Below are 21,925 nucleotides of genomic sequence, written 5' to 3' on the forward strand. Positions count from 1 at the left end.
AACTCCTAAGGCCTTCAAGTTTTGCTCTTTTGTAAAGGTTGTGAACGTCCCATCTACTGACAGTGGAGTTGGCCATCTCCTCTTCTCATTCTATCTCAAGCACATGAAGCCACAGTATGAAACGTGGAGTGCGAGCAAGATAACGGCAGTAAAGGTTATTGGACCAATTGAGACTGACAGTTTTCCAAATGCAAAATTCAAAGTTGTCAGAGGGTCTGCGAGTCAAGTTCATGAATTCACACTCGCAGGCCTGCCTTGTTTCAACCCATACGACTGGATCATGCTCTAAAACTTGTTGTTGAGAGATGAACACAAGTACGAGCCTGTTATCCAACATCTCAAACTGATGATAACTTCCTATATTCAAGAGGTCGGTCATACGGATGTGGAGGTAGTTGTTGTACTGTGAAGGAAACCGTCTGTTCTTCCTAAAGAATCCCCTGAAGGTTTCGCGAAGTGGAAGATTGGAAATATTCACAAAGACGGATGGTATGTGGTGTTTCAGGCCAGAGAACGATGTAATGCAGACTTTCGCAAGACCTGTTTCTCCCTCCCAGATAAACATCTATACAGCACTTCCTGTCTTGAGTTCATTTTGGATCTGGTCACCAAATTCAAGGGCAACAGCAAAGGAGATATAAAATGCTTCTCATACATGATTCAATGGTACATCCAAATTCGCAAGACCTTGTTGAATGTTATTCCTAAGGTTTACGAAGTGCAGAAGCGAACTTAGCATTGAAGGACTCTCGCTCAATTGACGCAAAGGGGGAGATTGTTAGGTATAATGTGTTGCGTCATTGGGCCTTTTGTATAGTGTGTTTTGTAAATGGGTTGGGCCTGCCCTCCCGTATTTATTTACTAGGGTTAGAGTATTCAAGATGTATGCATGCATCGTATTTTGGTAACTTTGATAATTACTTTGTAACCCTAATCACGCTTCTACAGTAGCAATTCTTTGTCGAGTTCTTCTGAGGCGTGACCTTTTAATCATTCAACATATTTTGGATCATCGTTGTGTTCTTGTTATTTATCTATTTGAATCTAAATGATCTTTCAAGGATTTTCATCCCAAGAAAGGTGATATCAACATAAATATCAACATCTCTTCTTGTTTCTATGTCTACAACCTCAACCACAATGACTTCGAAGCCATTAACCAAAGGCATAGTCATTTGTTCTACTGCTGGGGGTGGTTCGAGTTCAAAGCCACCACCTTCGAATCAAGTTAAAGGTGATAGAGGGAAGGGTATTGTGAAGGAGATGTCAGGGAGGAAAAAAAAGAAGAATATTGAGAAAAAAATCGAAAGACAAATACAGATAAACAACATCTTGAGACAAAGGCAAGGTGATCCACCAGGTCTTGAGAAAGGAGATCCAAGCAAGCAATATTGTTATGAAACAATTGAACAGATTGTTTCACTTGGGAATATGCATGATTTTGAGAAAATTATGAAGAAGAGTTATGAGATGGAGAATTCAGACTTCAACCAGCTGGATTTTCCCATCAATCACATGATGTTTATCTCAGCTCAATAACAATTGGTGGATAGGTTTGAAGATAAAGAGGAATATAAGAAGTTAAAGTTGAGATCTCATGCAGTCCTTGGAAAGAAGCAAGAGGAAGTCTGGTCCGTGGTAAAAATTGTTAAAGTTCTGAGTGTTTCCAAGCATAAGTTGTTCGAAGGGTTGTTACATAACTTTCGTTATCATGTGGTTCGAGCTAATAACGTTGCATGTGACTTCTTGGTGGCAGATTTTCCTCTGATGAATCTCAATGATCTCATCTGTGTTGCGAAGATCTTGAGTAGTGTTGATGTGTTAAAACTTCAAGTTAATAGCAAACAAGATTTCTTAATAGGTTTTGCTCATATCAAGTTGTTCATAGACAATTACTATGATTGTCTAGTAGTGACTGATGTGGAGCTTGCTTTAGTAATGGGAAGACAAGTAACAGCGCCCTAATTATTACTGAAAGGTCAAGGAAACCTGAAGGATTTCAAAGATGGAGAGATTTGTGTTAAGCCTCTGGGAGTTGTATTTGTTGGGAAGAACAAGAATCAAAAGATTACAAAGTTTTTGTTCAAAGTTGAAGATGTGGAGAGATATACGAACACATAGTACACGAGTCTACTTGTTCGTCTTAATAACTGCAAAAGGAATACAGCTGGTGATAAGGCTGAGGGTCGAAAGACGATCATATGGTACACAGAGATTCGAAGAGTACTTCATCAAGCAACGAAGATGCTAATGACATAAGATTCGACACTTCTCACAAAGGGGGAGAATTTAGAGTTCAAAATATGTTGTGAGATGTCGAAGCGTTTTTTGTCATGTTTAGTGTCAAAGTCTGTTTTCATGTATTCGTTGTATGTATTTCATAAGGGCATTTTAGAGTTTGAAGCTTGAGTGTCTTAGCCCTTATGTATTTTTTGTGCTTCTGTTAACTCCTATAAATAGGGGTAAGTATATGTGCTAGAGTAATTTTTGGTGAAATGTAAGAACACTTTACTCTTTATTGACGTGTACTCTTTCAGAAGCAATAAAGAGCCAAACAGATTATATTTACGTTTTGGTTCTTGATTCAATTCATACTCTGATTTTATTCTTAACACATATGTATAAAAATGACGAAATCTTGAAAATTTTATAGCAACCTACTTAGTAAACTAACCAAAACATGGAAGGTAACAACAATTGTAGTGATCAAGGCACATATATTGATAACTTACCAATCATACCATGTAGTTTACAAAGCTTCCCAAATGTCAATGTTAGTTAACATCCCAAAAAGGGGAATGTACTTTACAAAGCTTCCCACAAACCACTATCGTACCATGTAACCTAATTAGAACCAAACTTACGATTCTACCAAACACTATGGACATGAATTGGAAGCTTGTTACTGATATTGCCATATTTTTACATATTTTTAGGCAATATTTAAATATATTTTGACTAATAATTTGGTTATTTGCATAGACAAATGATACTTATAAGGGTAAATTACATTTTGTAGCCAAAAGAAGTCATTTTGAAGAATAAGGACTGAAAGTGATAGGAACCGGAACTTTGGAGGTTAAAAGCTTAAGAGATGAAAAATTCAGGAAAAAGGCGTACTCACAACATGAGAAACAAAGGCTCACGACGTGAGCATGGATATTCTAGAAGATAGACATCCAGAAGCAAAAGAATTTGTGTTGGATACGGATGCATTCGAACTCACGACGTGAGCTTCCTTGCTCACGACGTGAGGAGGGGAAAATCAAAAACTATAAATATCCTTGATCCTCACGATTTTAGGAAGTTGGCTAGTGAGAAAAGAGTTACCATAAGTCGATTTTCAAAGGTTTAGAAGCATAGAAACCTGGTAATAGCACCAAGGAAGAAGGAGAAGATCATAATTTACTTTCTAGTTTGGTACTTTACTATACTTTCAATTATGAATTGTTTTAGTTTGATCTTTAGTATGAGTAGCTAAATCTAGTTGCTTATGTTAGCCAGATGAAGCTGGAAATCATGGTTTGTTTATATTAATTGAGATTTTTCTAGTTGGTTAATGACGTGTGTTTGATTGTTTATACCTAGCATGCTTAATTTGATACTAGATTGCTTAAACTCATATTTTGTGTAGCTTAGTGACCAATAATCTGCATGAATTTGATTACCTAGTAATTTAGTGAACAGTAGATTATTAGAGCTAAGATTGAACCAATCTTAGATAAGTAATTGAAGTATTGAATTTGCCTGTGCTGGAGAACTCATATTATGAACATAATTGTGTTTGTTAACTCAATCTTACATAGCTCCAATTCTACTTAATAGTTAATTATGTGTTAAATTATGTGTGACTATGCATAGATCTACATGAATTAATTCAACATTAGTTAATTTGAAATTGAATTGCTAATAATACATTAATTGGTAACCAACGAGAATTGTCATAATTAATAGTCAAACCATTGAGGGAAAGTGGATTCAAACTAAAAGAAGTGTTCTTATTACTTGATTGAATTGTGTTTGAGAATTTAAGTTTGTCTAAACTTGCAAAATTAGATAAAAACCATTACTTTGCTAGAATTTTAGGTTAATTTAATAGTAAGTAGGTTAACTAATTAATACTGTTCCCTGTGTTCGATACCTGACTTACCCAAAGCTATAGTATAATCTGACTAGGTACACTGCCTAGGTGCATTTTAGCTAGTTAAGTGCTTTAGGTTATAAATTTAAAACTAGTGGGTAATTTTTAGCACATCAGTTACCAAAAGACAAATGTACCAAAAGTAGATGTTTACAAAAAGGGCAACCTCTTTACTAATGCCCATTCAACCCTTAAACACAACTTCTTAATCTAAAATCCAAGGGGTTTTGGTAGAACCACCACCATCGGCATCTTGGACCATTTTCCTGAGCTTCAGTTTCCTAATTCTTTCAGAGGGAGTTCTCTTTTTCTCCCAATGGATATTGTAAGAACCAGGACCCAATGGTACTACTCTTGCTCCAACCTCTCTCTCTCTCTCTCTCTCTCTCTCTCTCTCTCTCTCTCTCTCTCTTCAACTTCTTATTCCTCAGCCTCTCCTTCTTCAACTTCTCCTTCCTTAGCCTCTCCTTCTTCAACTTCTCCATCCTTGACCTTTCTTTCATCAACATCTATTTCCTTAACTTCTCCATAAACCTACAATATAGCAGTCTAGTTAGTAAATATACAATATTAAAGCCAAAAAATAATGTAACAACACGTACCTCTTTCATAGCATCCACTGCATCAACATGTGTATATCCAGACTGTACCAACTCCTTTAAAGTTAGTCTTTCATTCACCTTCACCTTATTTTCATTCTCTTATTCCTGAACATCCTCATTTGCTTGACGCATAGGTTGCTTACCATTAGGTGTATGGGTGAAAAGATCATCAAAATCCTCATCACGGGTTAGCGACACATCCTCCTTTTCTTGACTCTTATGTTGCTTACCATTAGGTGTTTTCTTTGGTGTTTTTTCCTTGATGCAGAAACTGTAGTTTTCCCTCCTCTCCTTGCCATCATCTTAGTCCTTTTCATAGGAGTAACAACAGGACCACCATCTTGATCACCAGATTCAGAAACTGGAGGAGCACCATCTTGATCACCAGATTATGAAACAGGAGGAGCAACACCCCTTCTTGGTCTAGCAGGCCCAACTAGAGGGAATTAGTCAAAGATAGGTAGGCCGCCCCCAACTTTCCTAGGTCTTCCAATCTTCCTTTTTGGGACAGTGGGCTTAGGTACCTCATCATTTGTTCATGAAATCTTATTATACCCAAGCTGTTGGAACTTGTTCACACCTCACAGTCTTAGGAACCTTTAACCTTTGTGAGGGGTATTTGGCATCTTGTGATTCAAATGCATGCTTTACTCTCTTTAGTTTGGGTCTTCCAGGCATCCTTCTAACTAGGGGTGGTAATGGTTTAATAAACTCAGTCCTTGGCCAAAAGTTGCTTCCACCTACAGGTTACATGTTCTGACTATATGTTGCAACATATTTGTCCTTGTGGAACCAGGAAGAAAGGAATTGAATTGGATCTTTGTGGATATAGTTGATTGCACTTGACTATGAACATATGGTATGCCAGACAACATCCACAAGTTGCAGGTGCAAGTGTCAGTAGCTAAATCAACCTTTTATCCATTGTAGCCATACCTTGTCTCAAACACATCACCACCACTTGGCACCACTGTCTACAACCTACGCAGAAAACAAACAAATTACACACATAAATAATCAATACATAATACATTTGGATACATGCCCATAAAAACTAACATTACCTCATATCTTTGCCAAATTCATCAATCTTCAGTTGTATGTTAGGCCAACAATTACCCCTCCATTTGGATACCTCTTGACCTTGACGATAAAACCTTTTCATAAGGAGAATCCTTATTTCCTCAAGCATTGTAAGTAGAGGTTTCTTCCTTATTTCTTTGATCATGCCATTGAAACATTCTGCGACCCAATTCTCTACTGCTTCACAAGCATTGTAAGTAGAGGTTTCTTCCTTATTTCTCTGTTCCTTGTCTAGTTGTGGTCCTAGGGTAGAGTCTATTATTTTACAGTCTATTAGATCATGTTATGTGTATAATTTTCATGCATAAGGAAGCCGACAGTGAGGATGGATGGATGTGGATAGCGCGATTTGCGATATATGGGCTGAATGCTCTATGATAGTCCTTTGGATCATGAATGATGCTTGCTTTGTGCTTTGTGGAACTCTTGAGTGATGGGAATCAGCTACTAAGTGGATATGACGATATCCAGGAGGTGGATGGCTGGCATCATGGGGAGTTCTTCAGTAGCTGATGGCAGGGCGAGGTTGGGAACCTAGGAAAGCCTAGGATATGCTCCAATGAGTTTAGTGGGGCGATTCGTTGAGGTTGGGAACCTAGGAGTTGATTTGGTGGGTATTGTGTTGCTGTTTAGCGGCTATTTGGTGCACCAGTGGAGTAGGTGACTTAGAGGATTCGGGAGGATTGCTGAGGAAAGTATGGATAGGTGTGGAAGGTAGTATGGGCCCGTACTACTGAAAGCACAGGATCTATACTCGAATCAGTGAGAGTCTTGGAGAATCTAAGAAGCTTAAGGGAAGGAGAAATATTGGTTATGCTCTGATAGTGGGGATAGTTTCCTTGCCAGACGAGGATGAGCACACATGAGGAAGGACCAGGGTTTAGTCCCGGCTACGGTGATGATCCAGTTAGCGGAAGGATAGCCAGGATTTTGAGTTCGCCTTAGATCTCTTGTATCAGGCGGCAAGGATTGGTTGTGCGATTTATTGCGCGTTCCGGATTAGAGACTATGTCTTGGAAGTGGTTTGTAGCTGGTTTAGGGCAGAGGTTGCTTCAACTACTGTAGTTCAGCCATGGACAGTTGAGCTGGTGAGTGTGTCAGGGTGCGAGATCTTGAATGATATGGGTCCCAAAGCCCAAGGGCGGAAGATTGCTTAGGAGTACCTCAATGAGAGAGGTTCAGGTCAGGTGAATTTAGTGGAGGACCTCGGGCGGAGACCCAAGAGTTCGGATCAGCTTTTGAGAGACCCGCAGGGTTGGATCCAGTGCAACGCTCGTGGAAACTGTGCAATGGAGTTTCGTTTCAGGGGTTTGGATTGCCATTAGGATCGGAAAGAAGTGTTACACCATGTCCTCAGTATGGTCGAGGTAACATAGGAGGAGATGGTTAGGATTCCTTCAAATGTTGTGGATATGCTACCTTCTGCCACTTCAGGTGAATATAGGGAATGTGCATCGCTTTGGATTTATGATAAGTTAGATCTCAGGTCGTTTCTTCGCTATTGTCTGAGTTAGCAAGGGTTGTCAGATGCCATTCAGCATGCCGAGGAATCTTTGAGAAATCTTCAGGCGGATGTACCTCGCGGAGCGGATCCCGCATGTACCGTTATTGTTCCGAATCCTTGTCGGAATCTGTTCAGGGGTCTGGATTGATATAGGTGTAGCAGGGTGGGTTACGTCAGCAGGGATTGCCCACAAGCGGAAAGCCCGTTATATTCTCATTATGATCAGGTGGGCGACAAGGAGGTAGATTGTCCGAGGATTAGAGAGGAGTAGTGAGTGCACCTGCTCCAGATATTTTGAGGATCACCGACGGATGAGAGGGTAAGGCAGGATCCCCAACAGAGAGGGGCCACACTTCGTAGTACTAGATAGGGAGATCATAACTTTAACAGGCGAGCGTGCGGGGTACGTACCCTTTTCGCCATCCTTCCAACTTTACCTGGATTTGTGGAGGTTATCTTGCATCAGCGTGACGTAAGCGCATCGGGAGGTTGTCATATCTGTTTGTGGTCAAGGGTATTGTATTCAAGAAGGGTTATATGCCATCTGCATACCATGAATCTGTCACACCCCCAAACCAGAACAGCGGAAACGTTCGGGGGCGGATGACGTCATGCTCAGTATCATAACCATAGTGAAGAAAGTAAAACACAACCATCATAGATATAATTCATTGTTTCCAAAATACATGTTCCAAAAATACATGTCTCCAACTAAATTACATATAATGATAAAATGTAGCAAAAGAATCTACGCCTTAGCGTCTTGACTTCAGAAATCTTGCGATTACCTGTATTACTGATTACCTGAGAATACAAGTTGTTTTGAAAAGAGAGTATCAGCATAAAGCTGGTGAGTTCATAAGTATTTTATAAAAAAAATGAATGTTGTTTCCTTAACGTTTGTTACAAGTTTGTTTCCAGAAAATCCAATATTTTCTAAAAGATTTGTTGTAAACTGAATTGAAACAAGGCTTAGTATGTGTAAGTAAATCGGCATACTTATGTGTGTGTTTTATATTTAAATAAAACTCATTTGTATAAAGCCTTAGAATTTCCCTGAACTGTATGATGTGTTAATATTCCATGCGAGATGTTATAATCATACTAAAGACTAGATGGCCTTGAATGCGACGTTCTTCAGGCGTCGGAAAGTTATGACACTTGTCACCACAGACCTGCCGGTCTAGCTGTTGCAAGCAGCTCAGGTGCGGGTTTGTCAGACCCAGTATAGATCTATACACAACTATCACGTTCTCCCTCCCCCCCCCCCCCCCCCCGTGAAAACTGAAGAAAACTAGAAAATGAAGGGGTATGAACTCACCTTGAGTGATGACTTGAAGAGTGGAAGGTTGAAGTTAAGGAATATCAAGTCAAGAGCACTTGATGAACACGGGAAGACTTGGATGATCCTAAGAACGATTTTAGGTGTTAAGATATGAGTCAATGATCCAAGAGTGTTATGAAATTATGGAATAACACTTGAGTTTTGATGGAATACTTACCAAAAAGTGCAGTAGCAACTCAAGAACACTTACACAACGTGGTGGGAAGTAGAGAGAAAAAGAGGCTCCCTTGAAGGTTTGAGAAGTGTGTAAGTATTTGAAATGAGCAAGTAAGCCAAGAAATGCTCTAGGGATCTCTATATATATTGAAGGTTGCTGGAGCAACTTGTGAGTTTGAAGTGATGTGTGCCTTGGTTTGTGTGATGTGGATAAGGTTGGCTAATGAGAGGATGACACATGGAGGCAAGTGGGCACACTTGACCCACTTGTGGGGTAGAATACTCCTCTTATTATAAAATAATGATTTTTAATTAAAAATCCTTGAAAAATAAATAAAATATGAGTTTTGGGGGTTAAAAATGGTAAAAATATGAATTTGGTGAAAAAATCCCGTCAAAGACGGGCTTAGGAGGCGAAAGTAGTCGAAAACCGGCATTAGGGACCGAACCTGCGAGGTTCGACTCTTAGGAGTGTGAGAACTGAGAGGAGGGGAGAAGGAACCGAGAGAAGGAGGAAGGGGCCGAAGGTGCGAGGCTTCTCGGATGGGGGCCGAAGTTCGGTCCTCGTTGCTGGCTTCGGTCCGAGAAGGCTTCTGACAATTTCGCTTCTGACATGTTCGGCTCCTAAGAGGTTCGGCTCCTAGGAGGGGTTTCGGCCCTATTTAGCTGTTTTTCGACATAACTCCCCGTTTCAAGCGGTTTTGGCCAAATTAAGGGTCGGGATGACTATAAAAAGTTGAGAGAGATTTTGAGAGAGATTTGGGAGAGATTTCACATACTTGGAGAGATTTCACATACTTAGAGAGATTTGGGAGAGATTTCACATACTTGGAGAGATTTGGGAGAGATTTCACATTCTTGGAGAGATTTGGGAGAGATTTCACATACTTGGAGAGATTTAGGAGAGATTTCACATACTTGGAGAGGTTTGGGAGAGATTTCACATACTTGGAGAGATTTCACATTCTTGGAGAGATTTGGGAGAGATTTCACATACTTGGAGAGATTTGGGAGAGATTTCACATACTTGGAGAGATTTGGGAGAGATTTCACATACTTTGAGAGATTTGGGAGAGATCTAACCTTAGCCATTATTATCGTATAATCTCGTAACGCAAGGTTCGTGAACCCCGTTATGCTTCGTTAATGATCGTTTTAAGTCCCCGAAAGGGTCCTTAGTCGTGTTTTGATGCGTTTAACTCCCTTTTTAGGGTTTTTACATTGTTAACACATAGATTCTTCGAGACACTTGAATTTTTGACACACAAATGCACATTTTTATACATAGAATAACTTTTTAACATACAAGTACTAGTTAAGTTTGACCGGTTTGACTTGTTGACTTTGACTTGAATTTGGCGGTTGTCACATTATCCCCCCGTTAGAAGGAATTTCGTCCCGAAATTTTCATTTTGAGTGGGACTTCAAGGGTCGGGGAATAGATGTGGGTATTTTTGCTTCATTTGGTCCTCACGTTCCCAAGTAAACTCGGGTCCTCGCTTGGCGTTCCACCGGACCTTTACGATGGGAATGCGGCTTTGTTTCGTCGATTTGAGCTCTCGATCCATGATTTCAACAGGTTCCTCTACAAAGTGGAGGTTCTCGTTGATCTCAATTTCTTCCAACGGAATGACGAGGGTCTCATCAGATAAACATTTCTTCAGGTTTGACACATGAAAGGTAGGATGGATGTGGTTGAGTTCCTGTGGTAATCGTAGCTTGTATGCCACCGGGCCAATCCTGGCGAGGATTTCAAATGGCCCGATAAACCTTGGATTTAATTTCCCACGTTTCCCAAAACGTATTAATCCCTTCCAAGGTGATACTTTCAGAAGTACTCGATCTCCAACTTGGAACTCCAAAGGTTTTCGTCTCTTATCCGCGTAGCTCTTTTGTCGGTCTTGCGAAGCCTTCATTCGCTCTCGAATTTGGACGATCTTCTCGGTTGTTTCCCTTATGATCTCCGGGCCAGTGAGTGTGCTGTTAGGGACTTGCCCTTTTGCTAGTTGCGTATCGCCCACCTCGGCCCAGCACAGGGGTGATCTGCACTTACGGCCGTAGAGGGCTTCGAATGGAGCAACTTTTATGCTAGTGTGATAACTATTATTGTAGGAAAACTCAATAAGAGGTAAATGAGTATCCCAAGATTTACCAAAGTCTATCACACAAGCCCTTAGCATGTCCTCTAGCGTCTGAATGGTTCTTTCACTCTGACCGTTAGTCTGTGGGTGGTAGGCTGTACTCATGTCCAGCCTAGTTCCCATAGCTTTCTATAGTGACTGCCAGAATCGTGACGTGAACCTACTATCTCTGTCGGAGATAATGGATATCGGTACTCCGGGAAGGCACACTATTTCTCTAATGTAGATCCTTGTCAGCTTCTCCATTTTGTCTGTTTCCTTTATTGGTAGGAAGTGTGCGGATTTGGTCAATCTGTCGACGATTACCCAAATGGTGTCAAGTCCACCCACGGTCTTAGGTAACTTGGTAATGAAATCCATCGTAATCCGCTCCCACTTCCACTCAGGTATCTCTGGTTGTTGAAGTAGTCCCTAGGGCTTTTGATATTCTACCTTAACTTTGGCGTAAGTCAGGCACTTGCCCACAAAGGTAGCTATTTCAGCTTTCATGTTCGGCCACCAATACATCTTCTTGAGGTCTAAGTACATCTTGTCTGAGCCGGGATGCACGGAGTAGCGAGTTTTATGAGCTTCGTTCATGACAACGTCCCTGAATCCACCAAATTTTGGTGTCCAGATCCGGTTCATGAGACAATGAACTCCGTCATCCTTGACTTCAAGATTTTTATCCATTCCTCTCAATGCTTCGGCTGTCACATTCTCTGGATTCAAGGCTTCTTCCTGAGCTTCCTTGATTTGTGCGGACAGGTGTGAGTGGATGGTCATGGTTAATGCCTTTACTCGGCAGCCCGAGTACTCCTTTCTGCTTAAAGCGTCTGCAACCACGTTGGCCTTTCCGGGGTGATAACGAATCTCGCATTCGTAATCGTTTAGTAATTCCACCCATCGCCTTTGTCTCATGTTGAGTTCCTTCTGATTGAGGATATGCTGGAGGCTTTTGTGATCGGTGAAGATGGTGCACTTGGTGCCGTAAAGGTAATGCCTCCAGATTTTTAGGGCGAAAACTACTGCTCCTAATTCAAGGTCATGCGTCGTGTAGTTTACCTCATGCGTCTTCAGTTGTCTTGAGGCGTAGGCAATGACTTTTCCTCGTTGCATTAACACACACCCTAGACCTTGGTTTGATGCATCGCTAAAACCACAAAGTCTTCGGTTCCATCTGGTAGGGACAAGATCGGAGCACTGCATAGAGTTCGTTTTAGTGTTTGGAATGCAGCCTCTTGCTTATCTCCCCAGACGAATGTCACCCCTTTTTGAGTCAGGGTGGTTAGTGGTTTTGCGATTTTGGAGAAGTTTTGAATGAATCTCCTGTTGGATTAATGTCTAAGTCCATAACTATATTTGGTATGTACTTGACCCGACCCGGCATGGTCCATTTGGGTTGCACTTCACCGGCACAATTTATATGGATAGTCTTTTGAGAATAGTATATTTATGATTTATATTAATATATTATAATTTCTAATATATTAATATGGAATCATATTATTTAATTAGTATTGATCAAGAATTAATTTAGAATTAATTAAGTGATCAAAAAGAACTAATTAAATATGGACTCTTATATATATGGAATGGGCCAAGTTCATTGAGGATGGGCTAAGCTTTCATGGATGGTCCATGGAGCTTTTAACCCATGGATCCTATGTAAATGAAAGGTCATGGGTATTAGGGTTTACATGGATGTAACCCTAATCCTCCATAATATATAAAGGGGTCCTTGGCTCACAAAATTGGCACAAGTGTGTGAAAATAAGAGTGGGCCGATTTTAGTGTGCATACAATTGGGGCTAAGCTCACAAGGTGTTTTGGTGATTTGTGATTCCATTTGAGGCTTCCACACTATTGGGGCTAAGCTCTTAAAGCTTGAAGACATCAAGCTACATCAAAAGGTATGTCATCTAACTAGAACTTTGTAGTATAGGTGCTTCATAATATGCTAGTTAGGATGAAACCTTTAAATAGTTAATATTTGCATGTATAATAGAGAAAACATAGATCCAAGGTTTATAGGGTTGCATGTACACCATAGGAGTGTTAGAATGCTCAAAACCCAACAGTGGTATCAGAGCCATGGGTTGTTTTCTGTTATATTGATGCAAATGTTTTATTTTCAAGTTGAAAAAAAAGGAAAAAAAACATGACGTTTGTCAAATTTTAAGATAATTACTTGTTTTGTGAAAAACGAATTATTTGTAAAATTTGAATCATTTGTTATATGAGTTGAATTAGGTCAAATTTAGTAAAAGATAAAATGATATGATTATTTTATTAGTTTTAAAAGTTTGATCTAAATGTTTTAAGGAGTTACATATTTTGTCATAAAATTTTGGAGCTCAAAAGTTTTTTTAAAGTTGTGATCTTAAGGGTTTTTGAAACTTCCATAAGTTATGGATATGAAAGTTTTTTTTTTAAAAGAAAAAATTTGATTCAAAGTTTTTATGGAGTTACAAAATTTGGTATTAATGTTTTAAAGAATTCCATAACTTGTTCTTAAGTTATGGAACATGGAAAGTTTCATCATAAAACACCATTAATTCCATAAGTTATGGAATCCAAAGGTTTTCAAGAATTACAAAACTTGCCCTCAAGTTTTGGAATTTGAGAAAAGTTTTTTATGAAAAAAAAAGAATTGAATTCTAAAACTCTTGGGTTCATAACTTAAACAATTAATTAAATGGTTTTAATTTTGAGTTTAATAATTGGAATTATCATGTTTTGTTGAATAGTTCAAATTAACTCTTATGGAGTTTATTAATAGTTAATTAAAGCGTTTAATTAAAAGAGTATTATTAAATCCATAAATATATGGTTTGAGTTTAATTAAATTAAAAGTCTAGTTTAATTAATAGATTAAACCACCAAGTATTTTAAATGTCTAAAATACACCCTTATACTATTATAATATTAAAAGTTTAATATATTATATGTATAAGAGCATGTCGTCTTACCATTAGTAGGCCTCATTCACGAAGCCGGTCTATAAGGGGGTATAAGGTTACTGCCTATAAAATGGCAGTTTAATGGGTGTCCACTCTCACTCACCGCTTCCTTGACCGGTGGAGGGTCGTTAGCCGAACAGGTAGGACAAGGACTATAATTCTCCCTTCATTATAAGTATAATGATAAATACTAAGTAACTAAACACTTATAAATTCCCAATCTTAGTTACTTAGGAAAATGTGAATAAGGTGCTAATCCATGAAATTACACTTTGCACTTTGTTTACGCTGTTAGTGGAGCGTGTGTGGTTAACCGGCACACTAACCTGGACTTAACAAGGTAGGCAAAGGGTAACTTAATGTTTATCATAGTATCGTTGGAGCATGTGTGGTTAACCGGCACATCGATTGAGGGGTAAATATTAAGGGTACCAAGTATATTTACATGGTTACTTCACACCTTGTTTTGTGATCCTCGGTATCCCAGTCACAAAACCTGAAGGGCACACTCAAGATTGAAACATGCCATTGAAAAGTTCAATGAATCTCAAAAGAATCTAGGAGTTTCAAAACCAATTAAAACCTAATAATACATTTCGTTTATCTTGGTGTAAATTGGTGAATCGTCATTCACCTACCTTCAAATATTTTATAGCTTGGATTACGGCATCCCTCTTCCAAGTTATAAAATAGTTTGTTGGGTCCTAGCCTTAATATATCATATTGGGTGTTATATTAAGGACTTGAATCAACTTTACGTGAATTTCTCCCATTGTTGATGTCTGGTTTAGACAACAATGATCTTCCCAAACCAAGCTTTCCTAATAAATATGACTTCCTGAGTTTGGCTCATGGAATTCATACTTCTCTTCCTCCACCTCCTCCAATTATTCTCCCTAACCCACAAGTTCAAGGTCACTCAAGCCCTAATGGCAAGCAAGGTCTATGTGTGATCACATCTTAGAGACGAAGTCACATATTGACAAGCCGGGAGAGTTAGGTGTCAAAGTCTTGAGAAAGTTGGATGTTCAATCACTTTCTAAGTCACATAGTGAGTTCCTTTGGGACTACTATGAAACAGACTATGACATGAACCTTAATGATCATATCTATTTGCTTGGTGCTGCTGAATCAGCAATGATTTGGAACTATAGTAAAGCAAATTTGATTAGAAGATCAACTTCCCAAAAACTTTATGACAGTGACAATGGTGACACTAGAAATCCAGAAAAAGCATTCTCTTCCCAATGGAAAGGGATTGGCCATAGTCAACCCGGTTGACCAAATGGTAAAGAGAAAGGCTAAGTCTGAGATAGTCTCATTACCAAAGGGTCCATATGTTTATTTTGCCAAAGGAAGGGGCGTTGATTGCAAAGCTGCCAAATTTACCTAAGGATGTTAAAGTCAATAAGTTTGACTCTACATCAGGTAGAGCCCATTATCTAACTCTGTTAAGTTCTATTCTAAGATCCTCATTGCATGATGTGACTGGGTCACATGTTGATGTTTTAAGAATCAAAGAATAGAGAGAAATCTTAAAGGATGTATATGCTGATTCTGATCGCGAAGGTGGATTTCGATCACATCAGAATTTTGAGCAGTTGCTTAAGAAGTTATGATATATTGCTAAGGAATAGATAACAACAATTTTCCATGTGGATTGTAAGGATAAGTTTTTCCGCAAAGTTTTAAAATAAAAGAAAATTGTTTAATTTTATTTATTTGAAGTATCCTTACAGTGGCATTTGTGGAAAATTGTTGCTTATATGATTCCACTGACAGCAATATTGGAAAATGGATTTGATTCTTTCATTTGTGGTAGTGTCTAAATTTACCAAATCAAGAAAGTTCCTCATCACCCAAGTTTCAATTGGACCGAAACTTGGAATCATGCAAGTTGAATAGTATGATGAATGAGAACTTTCAAGCATTGGAAAATCAAGACTAATTACTTGTTCACATGGATGTGTGAGTCAAGTGAAGGACTAAAGGGATTGAGTACACATTCTTGTGCATTGGTCATGTCCACCACAAAGCTCGTTAAGACTATTTGATTTACTAAAGTTTAGTAAATATGGTTATACTTACAAGTTTAAGTATAATTCTGAAACATTGGAAAAGTCTCAATGTATGGCAGAACGAATGGGAAGAATCAAATTAGGCAGAAAGATAAAAGTTTCTCAAATCTGAAAAGATGGGAGAGTACTTTAGTATCATGTTTGTGATCATCTTAATGATTTAGAAATCATATCACAATTAGTCCTCTAAAGGTCATCTTAGTGCATTCTTATGACTAAGAAGAGGAGTCATGAATTGTTGAAATGGTTAGATCAGGAAGATGAGTCATACTTCGTTCCAAAAAAATTCTTAGAGTCATACTCCAAGATTGTAAGTTGAGTGACATATCTTAAAGAAAGGTTTAAAACACTTGTCAAATGTAAAAGTAAAAGTGTCCTACTCTTGTACATTTGAAATTGGTAAGTTGTGATGTTTTGGATAAAACAAAGACCAACTAAGGCCAATTGTGTGAAGTGTTTCTCTTGATAAAGAATCCGTACTATCTCTTGAATATTTGGCAAGATAGTCTTATATGTCAAGAGGATAGTGGGAGTCTTAAAGATCCTAAAAAGAATTTCAAGAACTAATCAAGAATAAAACCTGAGGTTCTTCACTAGCACACGACTTGAGGTTTATAACCTATCGTGTTGACATATTCTGTGCCCATTCCGGTTAAAGTTGGCTTTGCATAGGAGTTCTGAAAGTTCTCAATTGGTTGCATAACAACTTAGAAGCAATGGCAGGCCCTGTACAGCCAGGTGGCAAGAAGTTAAGATTGCATAAGTTTAGTCCATATGAGTTTGGATTTGTCATTATCCTTGTCTTGTGACTATGGTTTTGACGATTCACATGGATAAGAACACATACACCATAAAATCTAAGGGTCATAAGGTTTCTCTCCGATTCATGAAAATGATGGTGAGGAAACACTTCCACCAAGTAGATTTGAAGCAGATGGCAAAAGGTCTAAACAATTGAGACTATGATTACGGCATCCCTTTTCATAGTTCTGAAATTGTTTAGACACACATGCATGCTATCTAAGGAAAGGTGTATGATTTTGATAAAGTTTTATCAAAGCATCTCGTATCAGAAATCTGAACTTTGGTAAGAAAGTCAATAAAGTATTGATTTCTAGAAGTCCAGCTGATTTCTGAGTACATGTCAAAGCTAGTGGGAGCATAAGTGTTATGCTAATAATCATCATGTTAGTGGGAGCATGATAATTATTGTTAGTGTTGCAAGTTAGCAATGTTAATTATAGAAAACAAAAGTTTCAATTCGTGAGGCTGCAGGGATTGAAAAAGTTGTTTTGCTATAATTAAGGGAGAGGATATACTTCATTTCAGTTCTAAAGGCTTAGATTAAGACCTTAATCATCTTTAGTCAAGAATATATATATGAATTTCATGTTGGATTGGTACAACTTAAGGAAATTCTATATATTGCGTTCTCAAAATTCGATTATGATTACGGCATCCCTCTTCATAGTCAAATTTTGAAAACATGGCAAATAAAAATATTGTAGCAAAAGACTGTTCTAGAATCATGTCTTTATGTGATACATCATGAATCGTGTACCATTTGCTTTGGGTACAGGATCAATTGCATGTGCTATAATATTTGTCATTTCTAAATTTTTCCAAATACCCAGAGGCATTAAGAAGGGAAAAGGTCTAGAATTGGATATGACTAAAATGATTAAGCAATTGTCGAGGACAATCTGAGGTTTACCAAAGATTGGTTGCTCAGGGTCAGTTGGAAGTATAGTGCTAATTTTGGAAGGACCATATTGACATATTCTGAAAAGAGGCATCTCTTATTCAGAAGTGATAGTCAAAATGAGAATATGGAGTTGTCTCCATAGGTGGAAGTTATCTGTGTAAACTTAGAAAACTTAATGCAAGAAGCATGTCCAAAGAAATGTACTTTAAATATGAGACTTAGTTTCCATGGAGTTGATCTCCATTGGAATACCTTATAATGACTGTTGACACTCAGGTGTGAAAAGTTGCTTTGTGAAAACTTTTGAATGGTGACTTGGGAACTGCAAGACAATACTTGGGACGAGTATGAGTAGGTGTGAATAGTAGTAGAGGCCTATACTACTGGAAGCACAAGACTCACGCTTGGATCAGGAAAAGTCACAAGGTTACCAAGAAGCTAGTAAATGATTCCGTTTTATTCATGGGTGTCGTTACCTTCGTTTCAGTAATGACTAAGAAGATAATTATCGTTCAAATCTTAATGTCATAAAGAGTGGATTCCGATTAATATAAATCTACAAAGATAAAGTTGATTGGTTTAGAAAGCCATGTATTGAGTAATGACGAAACTTCAGTCAAGAAGGAGACGGTCGAGATGGTCGATAGAAATATAACGATCTTCATTAAAGAATTGAGCAACCATTAACTAGAGATGTTACCTATTATGAAGGCGATGAAGAATTTAGGATTAAAGTATGAAATCCGTGATTTAGTAATCAATCGAAATATTCTGTCATTTGACAAAATTGATGTGTATGTCCGAAAGCACGAATTAGAGATATGTGGTGCTATTCTTTCTGTTCTGAAGCATCCACGTGTTGATCAAACTCTTTTTGTTTTCTTTATTCCATCAGCTCGATTATTCGATCTGATTCTAATACAAGAGTTTGGTTCGTTATGTGTCTTGTGCGTTATAAAATCAAAGGTCATTAGAATAAGACCATTCGAGTTGTTGTTATGGCAAAAGTAAAGGCCTTATCTTGGGTTTAGTCTATAAACCAAGAAGGAGCAGGAGTCTGCAATGAGAATTGAGTTTTAACTCAAAGATTAGGATCGAAGGCCCAATAGAGAATGATGAGCGGGTGCAGGTTTGAGCACCGCTAGTAATTAAGAAGTTTGAAGAGTTTGACAATCGTTTGGCAAACCAAAAGTTAAATATCGTACATTTTAGATTACCACAGAGGAAGTAAGTTAGGACTCAAATGTTGTGACTAGTAATTTTCTCGTAAACTTTAGATCTGCTCACATCTTATTTGATTGTGATGCCTCAGATTCTTTCGTGCCTTATAAATTCGCACATTCTTTTCAAATTGCTTGTTACGCAATTGTCCAATCATTTCATATAGATAACATAGGAAATATATCATTACTTGCTGATAAAGTCTATAGAGATAGTATTATAGGAATTGAAAGTTATAATCTTCCTGCTAACCTAATTCCTATCTTCTTTCCCAACTTTGATAATATTCTCGACATAAATCGATTTTCAAAGAACTACGCAGAACTCTTGTGCTACGAAGAGATGATATGAATCCCTATCGAAAGGAAGGATTCCATTTGTGTCTACCGTAAAAATAATAAATTTCTTTCTTTCTTAAAAACTCGTAAATTTATATCGAAGGGATATTCTACTTATCCGGCTTATACAGTTAATACCTTGAAAGAGGAGAAGAAAACTGTTAATGATAGCCTTTGGATAATTATCGACCAGCTGATTAAGAGTGCATATTTTCTCGCCATACGTACAACGGTTCTAATGGAGAAATACGCACAAGTTTACTTAGACGAAAATTGTGGCGAGACATGGCGTGCCACTAAAGATTATTTCCGATCGTGATACTCGCTTCACTTCTCATTCTTGGGCGAGTATGAAAAAGGAATTGGGATCTCGAGTTGCTCCCAACACAGCTTATCATCCCCAGACAGATGGTTAGACGGAGAGAACAATCCAAACAGTAGAAGATATGCTTCGTGCATATGTCTTAGAGTTCGGTAGTAACTGTGAACACCATTATGTCAGCATAATGTAGGACATAAAATCCTTGGTGGTCCTGAAATGATTCAAGACACCACTGATAAGATTCAAATTATACTTAGGGAAAATAAGAATGAGATAAGAGCGAAATATCCTCATTTGTCTAAATCGTTGTGATTGCGGGGACGAAATCCTCAAAATGAGGAGGTATTTGTAACATACACGTTTTGAAATCGTGTTATGTAATTTAAAAAGTTAATAATATTATGAAATATTATGTAAAATTGAGTGTTGAGTTCTAACAGATAGTTTTTACTATAAATAAAGTAAAACTATGTTTAGAATCACTCATAAAATATTGGAAGTCTTATGAGATTCCAATTAAAAGTCAAATAGTGAAATTTAGCGAAAATATAAAATTTGAAATAAGTAAAATTTTATTATTGAAAGTTGTAGATAATCTCGTTAGAAACATGTAGGCGAAAACCTCGTCGAAATCCGAGTTATAACGAAGAAGTTATGACCAATCGAAGATCCGCGACAAAACCGGCACGGTGCCGAATGACGTAAAAAGTGAGTTTTTGATAAACTACTTTTTAGCCTTAGTGATCTAAATGAAAGTCTTAGTATTCGTTAAACCGAGAATTTTGATAAAAAGAACGCCAAAATCTGACTTCGTATGAGGAAGTTATGATTTTTACAAGTTTCAGCTTAGCAGTAGACAGCTAAAAAGTCGAATTTTAGATCGAGTGATTTTTAGCCAACTCAACCTAAAAGAGAATCAAAGGTCTCGTCATTATCAGTACAACGGTAAAAAGTCTAACGAAAACGGACGTCGGATGAAGAAGTTATGAATTTTTAACGGATTTACCAGTCCCGATCTATTAAAAATAATAATATAAATATAAAGTCAAAATTTTCCAACAAAGTCTAAACTAAAGTTGTAGAGCATAATTTTCTCTACGCGTGCATATAAAGAACGTCAAAAACGGAGCCCGTATGAGAAAGTTATGGATTTTACAAGATTGGGCACATTTTTCGAGAAATTTCGCATGAATAGTGCTGCCACGTCATCCTTCGCATGCAGCCTCCACGTGGCGTCTTCTGATTGGACCGCAGCCTCGCGTGGCACCCGCTGATTGGTCTGAAATCGTCACCCTCTTTCCCCATTGGACCGAAGCTCGGTCCACTTAGGAGCTTGCATCTGTCCGAGCCGGACACCCAGCCGATGACTCATCCGCAGCCGATGACTCCTCGCATCCGAAGCGCTCCAGCTGCTGCATCCGAGCCTCGCTGGCCTTCGCTGCTTCTTCCGCGTGTCCGAACCCCTCGCTGCCGCGTGTCCCTTCTCGGCCGACCTTCGGATCTCCTCTCATATAAATAGGAGACTTGCGAACCCTCCCGGGTAAAAATGGGATTTTGCCATTTTTGACCCCTTTTTCCATATTTTTACTATCTCGACATCCCCTGAAGCCCCGGGATTAATTCCAATGCCCGAAACACGCCCCGAGATTCCCGAGAAGCCCGAAAAATTTATCTTTTCGGTTTCGAAGCCCAACCCTCGCAGGGCCCGGTTTTCAACGACGAAAGTCATATTTAGAGCCGAAATGCTGCACAAATCATTATTTTGACCCTCGGTTAATTCAAGGTGAGTTTAATATATAGGAACAATTGTATGTTATCTGTTATATGTGTTATGTGCTTTTCCGTGTTATCATCTCGAGTTATTATTTCCGCTATTTTTATAGCAAGGTTGTACCTTTGACTTGAAGTGTATGACATAAGCATCACTTGGGTATTGGTATGAACCGTTGACCATGAAGTGTATGACATAGGCATCACTTTGGCTTCGTTAGTATGCTAAGATAAGGCTGAAAGCCTAAATATTCTAGCAAAATGATATTCCTGAGTATTTTCTGTGCCATTTGTGCTAAAGTTTTATTGATTATATAGCAAGTATGGAAATTGTTATGTCTCATTGATTGTATATCTTTGAATCAAATCAATGATTGATATGGAAAGTTTGTCACATGATTCACATATGCCTTTGTTGTTCCTTGATCCTCTTTTCCTCTGCCATATTAAAGTATATATATATGGCATAACGTTATATTGTATCTATTATTGAACTCACTAAGCGTCGCTGCTTACCCTCTCAATGTTTAACAAATTTGCAGGGAATAAGTAACCAGTATAGTCTTATACTGTTGGA

This window comes from Lactuca virosa, chromosome 3 (genome assembly GCF_052849685.1).
Source record: "Lactuca virosa cultivar CGN04683 chromosome 3, Lactuca_virosa_CGN04683_v6, whole genome shotgun sequence".
NCBI classification, from domain to species: Eukaryota; Viridiplantae; Streptophyta; class Magnoliopsida; order Asterales; family Asteraceae; genus Lactuca; species Lactuca virosa.